General features: G+C 42.4%; 1 long non-coding RNA gene across 1 annotated transcript; it reads right to left on the reverse strand.

Annotated features, from left to right (window-relative positions):
- Positions 1-413: 413 nt before the first annotated feature.
- LOC121873609 lies at positions 414-2,720 on the reverse strand. Its single transcript, XR_006090278.1, has 2 exons — positions 2,518-2,720; positions 414-538 (listed from the first exon to the last, which is right to left on the reverse strand). It is a non-coding gene; the product is annotated as an uncharacterized LOC121873609 (long non-coding RNA).
- Between the last annotated feature and the right edge of the window lie 5,962 nt (positions 2,721-8,682).

Genomic DNA, 8,682 nt, shown 5'->3' on the forward strand with positions numbered 1-8,682 from the left:
TGTCATTCTCATAAAAATAATCTTCTGGTGGATTTATTGGATGTCCATGTGTCAAATTGCCTTTCTGCTTACCTGCACCATCTAAGTATATTAGAAATTGTGTACTTCCACCATTTACAGCATACATAACGCATGCCGGCTTTGTTAATATTGTACACACGTGCTAAGGTATGCCTTTCGTCTAAAAAATGCCAACCCAGCTGTAAACTGCACTATTATTTTACTCAATAATAATAATAATAATAATAATAATAATATTAATAATAATAATAATATTATTAATAATAATAATAATAATAATAATAATAATAATAATAATAATAATAATAATAATAATAATAATAATATAATAATAATGATGATGATGTTGATGATGATGATGATTATTATTATTATTACATTAGCACTTACTATTTCTTGAAGGAGTAATGCAGCAGACTTCATCTTCCTCCTCGCAGTCTGCTGCAGATGGTTTAACTTCACATTCCTCTTTACTCACACAATTCCCACCAGCATCTTCACACGCATTGTCACCACTCTGCATCAAAACATATTAACACCTCACTTATCACTTGCATAGAAAGACAACGTTATCATTCTCACAGTTTTCTATCATAAAAGAGAGCTAAGTTATTGTAGCCAAATTATGCACACTGTTACAGTACTTCCTTTTCCTCATATATCCGCGTTTTAACTTTACAATGGGTTAATATTTTGCTCTGGGTTGGGTGGTGTGTATAATATGGACACGAAGTAGTACCTTAAGCTGTGTATTCTTATATTACTCTATTAATTATGTATAGTAAAGTATTACAGAACATGTATTAATTCTATGTAATATTTGCATTCATTATGCACCATGTTATGTATGTGAATTATCATATTTACATATTATGTATTCAGCTTGTGAATGCTGGTATCTGTACATGCCAGCGCGTAGTGATACAGACAGTGAAGATCACCAGTCCTTGAGGTGTGGAAGCGCTCTGTCTTATTTGTGCCTCTGTATATTTCCCGTACGAGAATAAGAACCTATTTCAAGATAACAAGTGTTTGTGTATACCCTCAGTAGTGTAGAACATTTTGGGGGTATCAAAGACAAACATAGATGGTGTGTACGCGATTTATGATGAAGTAATGACTTACCCAAATTAATTTTAGGAATATATAGAAAAGAGTGGATGTAGGAGGTAAATTAAGAATACGTAACCAATGGACAAATCGGGTATTATTGCTATAACCTATACATGAAATTAGTGTATTGAAAATATTAATGCTTTCTATCACTCTTTCATAGTAAGCCGCCCTACTCTACATAAAGACTAATTCGTTGTCAAATGGTTGGATTATCCACGAATAGTGATCAAATCCTGTAACGTTCCTCCAGCTCAGATTTATATGAAAAACAAAATCATATATACATCCCACAACCCATGATCATATTATATAATCCTCACGAAATAAAGAAACGTGTGTTTGATATCTATAGCTTTTAACATGTACAAAAATTACCCATACCCATCGGGGCTCTCTCCTCACCTCCGCACGATTTTTATCTTCAAGACAGTTCTTTTATAGACAGACAGACAGACAGACACACAACAGATAGATAGATAGATAGAAGGATAGATAGATAGATAGATAGATAGATAGATAGAAATCGACAGTGGAAACCACCTACTAGCCCTGTTAGCTTAACAGAAGATGAGCAAGATTTATATAATTTGGCTAATTTGGTATTGTTCAACGAGTTACTAAATGTTCTTGAAGTACTGAAGATACAATTGACAAAGAAAGGAAAGGTAAACTTTACATTTCCTTTGTGTTAGTCAAAGGACTCTTCCACAGATGAATCTTAGCACCGCCTCCATTATTAACACAACAAATAGTTTAACTCTCCTGCTCAGTGTATTCTTATCAACTTTTGGAGCTTCTAAACTTGGAAAACTTATCATTCGTTAATAACACCACATTCGAAGGTTTCCTACCTCTATCTGGTGTCTGCTGAAAGTGTCCACGCTTCTGTCCTTGTCATATAAAGTCCCTCGGGAGCCTCTTTCTCAATTTGAAGTTAATATTTATTTTCATTGGACCTTTTAAATTGTTAAATGCTGTTTTTGCTTTCCCTATTATCGTGTTGATTACTTCCTTACATCTACCATCACAGCCATTACTACATGCTAATTTAATCAACTTCTGTGAAATATTAGCCTATTATTAGACACACAGATCGACAGGAGCTAAGTATATTTTCAGGTGAACACCTAGACAAAATATCTACAGCCAGTTAGATATCCAATATCACATTTCCAGATATCTTCAATATGATGGAGAAGAAAGACGGAGTATTCTGAAGACATTGAACATTACCTCGATAACAGTTTGATGAGGATAATGAACTTACGTAGAATTTATGTAAATCGTGTATGTGATCCTTAATTAGGACCGTAGACCTGATATACACCAGAGAAATGTTGCGTTGCTGGTGTTTTACTACCAAAGACTTCACTCACTAACCTGAACTGAGGTGGAGAAAACTGCCACCAGCAGAACTATTACCAGCGTTCTCAGTGTTAACGCCATCATCGTGGGTTTACAGCCAACTGTGTCTCTACTCCGTCACTGTACCTTTTAAAGACAGACGTGAACGAATAGCACATGCGCAGATTCGATAGAAAAAAAAATATACAGGTGTGCAGCAAACGGTACAGGGTAAATGAACTTTGTGTATGTTGAGAGGCAAAATTCACTGGCACTGTAATTCTATTATACTAGTAATTGAGTCAACGACCGTAACGGTTATTGACTCATGGTGTTGCTGCGGAAGGAAAATACAGACAAAATCTGTGTTTGTATATATTTGTGTATTTAAGATATATACTCCAGTGTATTCTATTCTTAGTAAACTGAGAATTTATTGACTTTGCCTTCATAATAAGAGGTATAAATTTGGCGTTGATTATGGGTGTTTAAACTATTCTTTCCTTAACGGGAAAATGTCACCAGAATGTAGTACTATAACAGTTTCTTAGAGCATTTAACCACATGATCCATATACATAAAGGAGAAGATGTAAGTCAACAATTACTGATAAAATAAACAACAAAGCAATAAATAAAATATAGCAACAAAGAAACAAGAATACCTTATATATTAATAATAAACTTGTAAAAGCCATGCTTAATTAATTTGTTCCATAGTTTACCTCCTATTGCAACATTCACCTTTTATCTCATTTTTCACTTTATGCCTCTTATATAACATTCAGTTGTCACGTAAAACTCTGGTTATCCCTGTTGTATTATACAAGTCGCATAAGTCTTGTTGTATAAATGATCTTGTTATATATCCTATTGTACAATAAACTAGTTATATATTATCCTGTTGTGTAATATTTTTATATACCAGGTTGTATAATGATCTTTTCATAACTCCTGGTGTATAACGAACTTGTTATATACTGTATTTTATTGTAAAAATAATTTGCTATGCCTCCTATTGCATATGGAACTTGTTATGTTTTCTGTTGTATCATACACTTTTGATATCTCCGGTGGTTTGTCAAGTAATTGTAATATTTCCCTCCTCCTACAGTACATAATTCAAATATTGTGCTTGTTGTTTTACATGATGCACTTCTTATCAAAGTTCATCATGTCATGCACATACCATACGTCACACGCTTCTTAAGTTCTACTTATATCAGAATAATTTATTTTTTTCCTTTAATATCATTTCCTTTAATATTATTAGTCATCGAAAACTACCTGGGACGTCGCAACAGTTGCGCGTGATAACTGGACAATGCGCAGTGCTAAAAGGACCAGTGGACATCAGCATCAAGCTAGGAGAGGAAGAAGATACCCTACAGGTTTTTGCAGCGGATATCGAAGACCCTTGCATCCTAGGTCTGGACTACCTCTTACCTCGCAAGTATCAACTGGACATTGGCTCGATGCAGTTGACAATAAGAGGAAAGCGGGTACCGCTGAAAACTGTGAAGCATACAGGTGCTACGGTTACAGCTACGCGGAAAGTAGATATTCCCACAAAATTAGAAGTGCGGTTTCCACGCAAGGTGAACGGTGCCTTGCATACCCGTCCGGGAATAGTGATGCCTGATTGTCAGCAGAGTTACAAGAAAAGGGCAGTTCCTAAGAAGTGTAGTCGCACTACAGTGGAGGAGGTTCCAGCCGTTGTTGGGGAAGGCCTTAAGACACTGAAGCTGGAAGACTAAGACCTGCGATCAGTGGTCGAGTGGATGAACCAGAGCTCAGTGCAGCAAGTCAGACAACTAAAAACTACTGGACGCAGTGGGATGCTCTTCGGCTGCTGTAGGGCCAGTGGGTGACTACCGATGGCCTCAACAAGTACTGGCAGACAGTACTTCCCTAGAAGATGAAGTCAGAGATCCTGATGCAGGTGTACAACAATCTAACCAGTGGACATCTGTGAGTGAAGAAGATCCTGAGTCGTCTGCGGCAAAGGTTTTACTGGGTTGGCATGCGTAAGGATGTGGAAGAATGGTGCCGGTCATGCGATGTCTGCTGCGCCAAGAAGGAATGAAAGCTACACACGCGTGCCCCACTGGAGCTGCACCATGCAGGTGCACCAATGGAGAGGATCGCAGTGGATATTGCGGAACCTCTGCCACCCTCTGCAGATGGTAATAGGTACATCTGTGTGGCCATGGATTACTTCACTAATTGCCAGAAGCTTATACTATCCCAAATAAGGAAGCCACGACTGTTGCCAGGGTGCTGGTGGAACCAGTTCTTCTGCCGGTTTGGTGTGCCCCACGAGTTGCACTTGGACCAGGGCAGAAATTTTAAGTCAGCTGTGTTCAGCAAATGCTGTAAACTGTTGGGCATAAGGAAGACTAGGACCATTCCACTTCGGCCACAGTCAGACGGATTGGTTGAAAAGTTTAATTGGACCTTGGGACCAGAAGCTGCCTGCTCTGTTGGTGGCATATCGGTTGGCTGCCCACGATTTAACTGGATACACACCGGCAAAACTGATGCTGGGTCTCGAACTGCGGCTGCCAGTGGATCTGCTGACAGGAAGACCATCTGATGAAGAACTTCCTGAAGACACCACCAGTTACTTCAAAAGCTTCCAAGAAAGGTTGACAAAGATCCACCATCAAGCTCAAAGAGCTCTGGAGTTCTCGGGTGAAGTGATGAAGTGCAACCATGATGTCAAAGTAAGCAAGGTCTGTTACAAGGATAGTGATAAGGTCTGGCTGCATAACCCTCTGCGGAAGAAGCGTCGGTCACCTACAGAATGGATATAGAATCCCGAGAAAGAATTCAGAGGAGAATGACAAGACTAATCCTGGGCATTAGGAACCTTCTGTACAGAGACAGTTTAAAGCATCCTAATCTGCACACCCTCGAGAAACGTAGAGTGAGGGGCGATATGATCAAGGTGTATAAATGGAAGTCAGGGTTAAACAAAGGTGATATAACAAAGGTACTCTTTAACCGCCGAATGGCTCGAGGGTTAGATGACGTCACATCTTAAGGGTGAGATAAACCCGCAACGTGGACTCACGCAACGTTTATTGGTTGATATGGTCAAAGCCTGTAAAAGTGAGACACTCGTTAACTACTGATTACATTCCATTACATGTATACAATATACGTCAGTTAGTAAGTACACTGCATGGTTATTACCCGAATTGTCTTACACTATGCACGGATGTAGTTCACAGCATTTCACCATAATACAAACATTCACTGTGATCTTTCACTCATGTGTGTGGGCTTATAGCTCCTCTTAATTCCTAGTATTTCTCCAAGTAATTTCTAGTTACCAGTGTGTATACTCAAAGGGAGCTGGACTAATACTGCCAACCAGAGGCGTCCCGAGCCCTATCTATCAACAACAACTTGTTATGCGTCCACACACATCTGGCGAGATCACAGGTCGTGCGACCAGATGGGTTCAGAGGTCGCGGCGTAAGATGGGTTCAGGGGTCGCGGCATTCTAGGGCAGCGGTATACGAGGACGGCGATAACACTCCCCTCGTTGGGCTCATGCCCAAAACTCAGAACATTAAACGGTGCCCTCGAGGAAACAGATCTTGGTAACAGGTCGGAGAAACTCGCGGACAGCAGTGTGAACACGAACCTGAAGGACGAGACCATCTGCACTAGCAATCGCTTCGACAACCCGACCAAGGGGCCACATGCCACGAGGAAGGGTTTCTCCGGTAATGAGAATAAGATCGTTGACTTTGATGCATGGGCACCCAGTTGTTGCGACTACAGACAGTGCATGCCTTGGAGATCTTATTCAGCAGAACACGACACTTACAGTAGGTGTCCAGAAATTTTGACGCAACAATTAAGGCGTGTGTTCCCTTTCAGAATGTCCTGCATGTACTGTATGTATTTCTCTTACAATTAGCGTAGTCATCGGACGTTCACGTGGAAGCAGTATTGGCCCATCATGTGTCGCCGCCCATTCACGGTGTAGCCTTCCTCCAACCCTCATCAGGCCATCCTTAGACATGTATGGTTCTAGGCGATAAAGTTCACTCTGGCGTGTCAACCTTTTTTTTCTTTTTGCAATGAGCTTCATTTCTTGTTGGTACCGCTCTCTCTGTATCACTCTAAACATTCCTGTCTTTGCTTGACGTAACTCTGAAACACTTAACTCGGTGATGTTTGCTGTTGGTGTTTTATCTTTAACGATGTTGATAACCCTCCGAATCCAAGCTACTCCTCTTTCAAGCTGGAGCCAAGAGGAGTACTTTTCCCACAGGCACTGCAAGGGTTCTTTGGTTCTGTCTACTATGGAGGTCAGTGAAGTCACGTCCCCTTTCACTTCAGGATCGCCCTCGAGCTCCGTGTCAACTTGCGGTGCCTTTGGCCAATGCTTGGGAGGTAGCCTAAAAACCATGGACCCGGGACAATCTTCCAGCATCTGAAAGGCGGTTACTCCTCGTGTTGCATCATCTGCCGGGCTCTGCTCTGAGCTGACATGTCTCCATTTCCTCATGTCCGTGAGCTCTCATATAGCCGACATTCTGTTTGCAACAAAGGTGTGGAAGCGTTTCCCAGCGTTACCAATATACTTCAACACTATCATACTATCCGTCCAAAACACAGAGTCTACCAGTGGTACACTGAGTTTGTCGAACTGTTGTGTCAGCATGTGCTTCCTGTATGGCAGCATAAAGTTCTAGCCGTGGTATGGTTTGTTGCTTTAAAGATGCTAGTCGGGCTCTGCCACACACCAAGGTTAATTCTTCCTTCATGGTCTACAGTCCTCAGGTAGGTGACAACTGCATAAGCTAATTGTGAAGCGTCACATATGTGGTGCAACTGAGTGCGGCTCAGACCAACTTGTGTATAGCAGCGTGGAATCTTGAAGTCCTGCAGGAGTTTCAGGTCCGACAACCAACACTGTCACAAGTCTAGGTTGTGGTCAAGAAGAGGTAAGTCCCAATTTTCTTGTCTCCTGCACTCGTTCTGGAAGATGAACTTTACCTTTGCAGCAAACTGGTCGTTTTCCAAATTTCACATCACTCCCAGGGCTCTCTCTGAGGGCAAATTGTCTTAGGTGAAGTCCACTTCCTTGATACCGGTGTGCCGCTTTTCCATGGGGATAGTGCTGAGTAGGGAGTGACAGTTTGGCAAAAGTTTTCAAAATCAAGTGGCTTGGGTTGGATTATTTGTCTATCGGCCACGCTGGTTCCGAATATGTTTGAATCTTTAACATCAGTGCATAAGAAGGTTTGTGGATACTTTTCGGTTCGACATAAAAAAAACCAAGAATAATGGTAGACATTCTTTATTATTGGCATGTATGCTTCAATTTATCAGCAGCACACTAGCACAGTTGGCACACTAACATTGGCTGTCCCCACAGTGTCCCCTCAGTCCCAGTGTCCCCACAGTCTAGCACTGGTAGTCCTCTTTCTTAGCCCTCCGCTTGTTTCTCTTCCTGGCCTCCAGCTTGTTCCAGGTGACCTGGTCCTGCTGCCAGGCAGAGCTGGCCACGTCTGCCGCCTCCGTGGTGAGCTTCACTCCTCTTTCCACTGCGGTGGTGGTGCAGGGCAGACCTGGCTCACTGTACGGTTCCTCCAGAAATTGCTCCAGTTCCTGGTCACTGTGCTGGAACAGGATGGGAGGGGAGGAGCTGGCCTTCTGCAGATCAACCAACTCTGACAGCTTGGTGGCTGCCAGATTCAGTTGAGGGTTCCTCACTTTCCTCACTGTCTTTCTCTTGTGCCTTTTTTCCTTCTTCCTCAGCTGCTTGATGATGTTTAGGGCCAACTCCCTCTCACTCTTGTCCATGGAGGCCAGCAGTGAGACCAGCACCACCTCGTGCTGGCCGAAGTAGCCGTTGAACTGGAGGTATGGAGTAAGCAGCTCCACTTCCTCCAGGGTGCAGTACGTCCTCACCCGGTTGATGATGGCGAGGAGGTGGCGTGGGCCCTCCAGTAGCAGATTTCTCTGCCTGATCTCCAGGAAGGAGGGCACGTAGATAAGGATGATGAAGGAGGTCATCCGTCTCTGTGACTCGCTGGGGGAGGTGGTGCTCATGTAGGCCCTCAGCTCCCTGCTCTCCGTGTTTTGCCATCTGGCGTTGGTCATGGCTCCGGCCCGTGCCCTGGCCCATCTCTCCTCAATGTGGCCGGACTCCACCGTCTTGGCCATCTCCAACAGA

Source organism: Homarus americanus, unplaced genomic scaffold (genome assembly GCF_018991925.1).
Source record: "Homarus americanus isolate GMGI-L3 unplaced genomic scaffold, GMGI_Hamer_2.0 scaffold55336, whole genome shotgun sequence".
Taxonomy (NCBI): Eukaryota; Metazoa; Arthropoda; class Malacostraca; order Decapoda; family Nephropidae; genus Homarus; species Homarus americanus.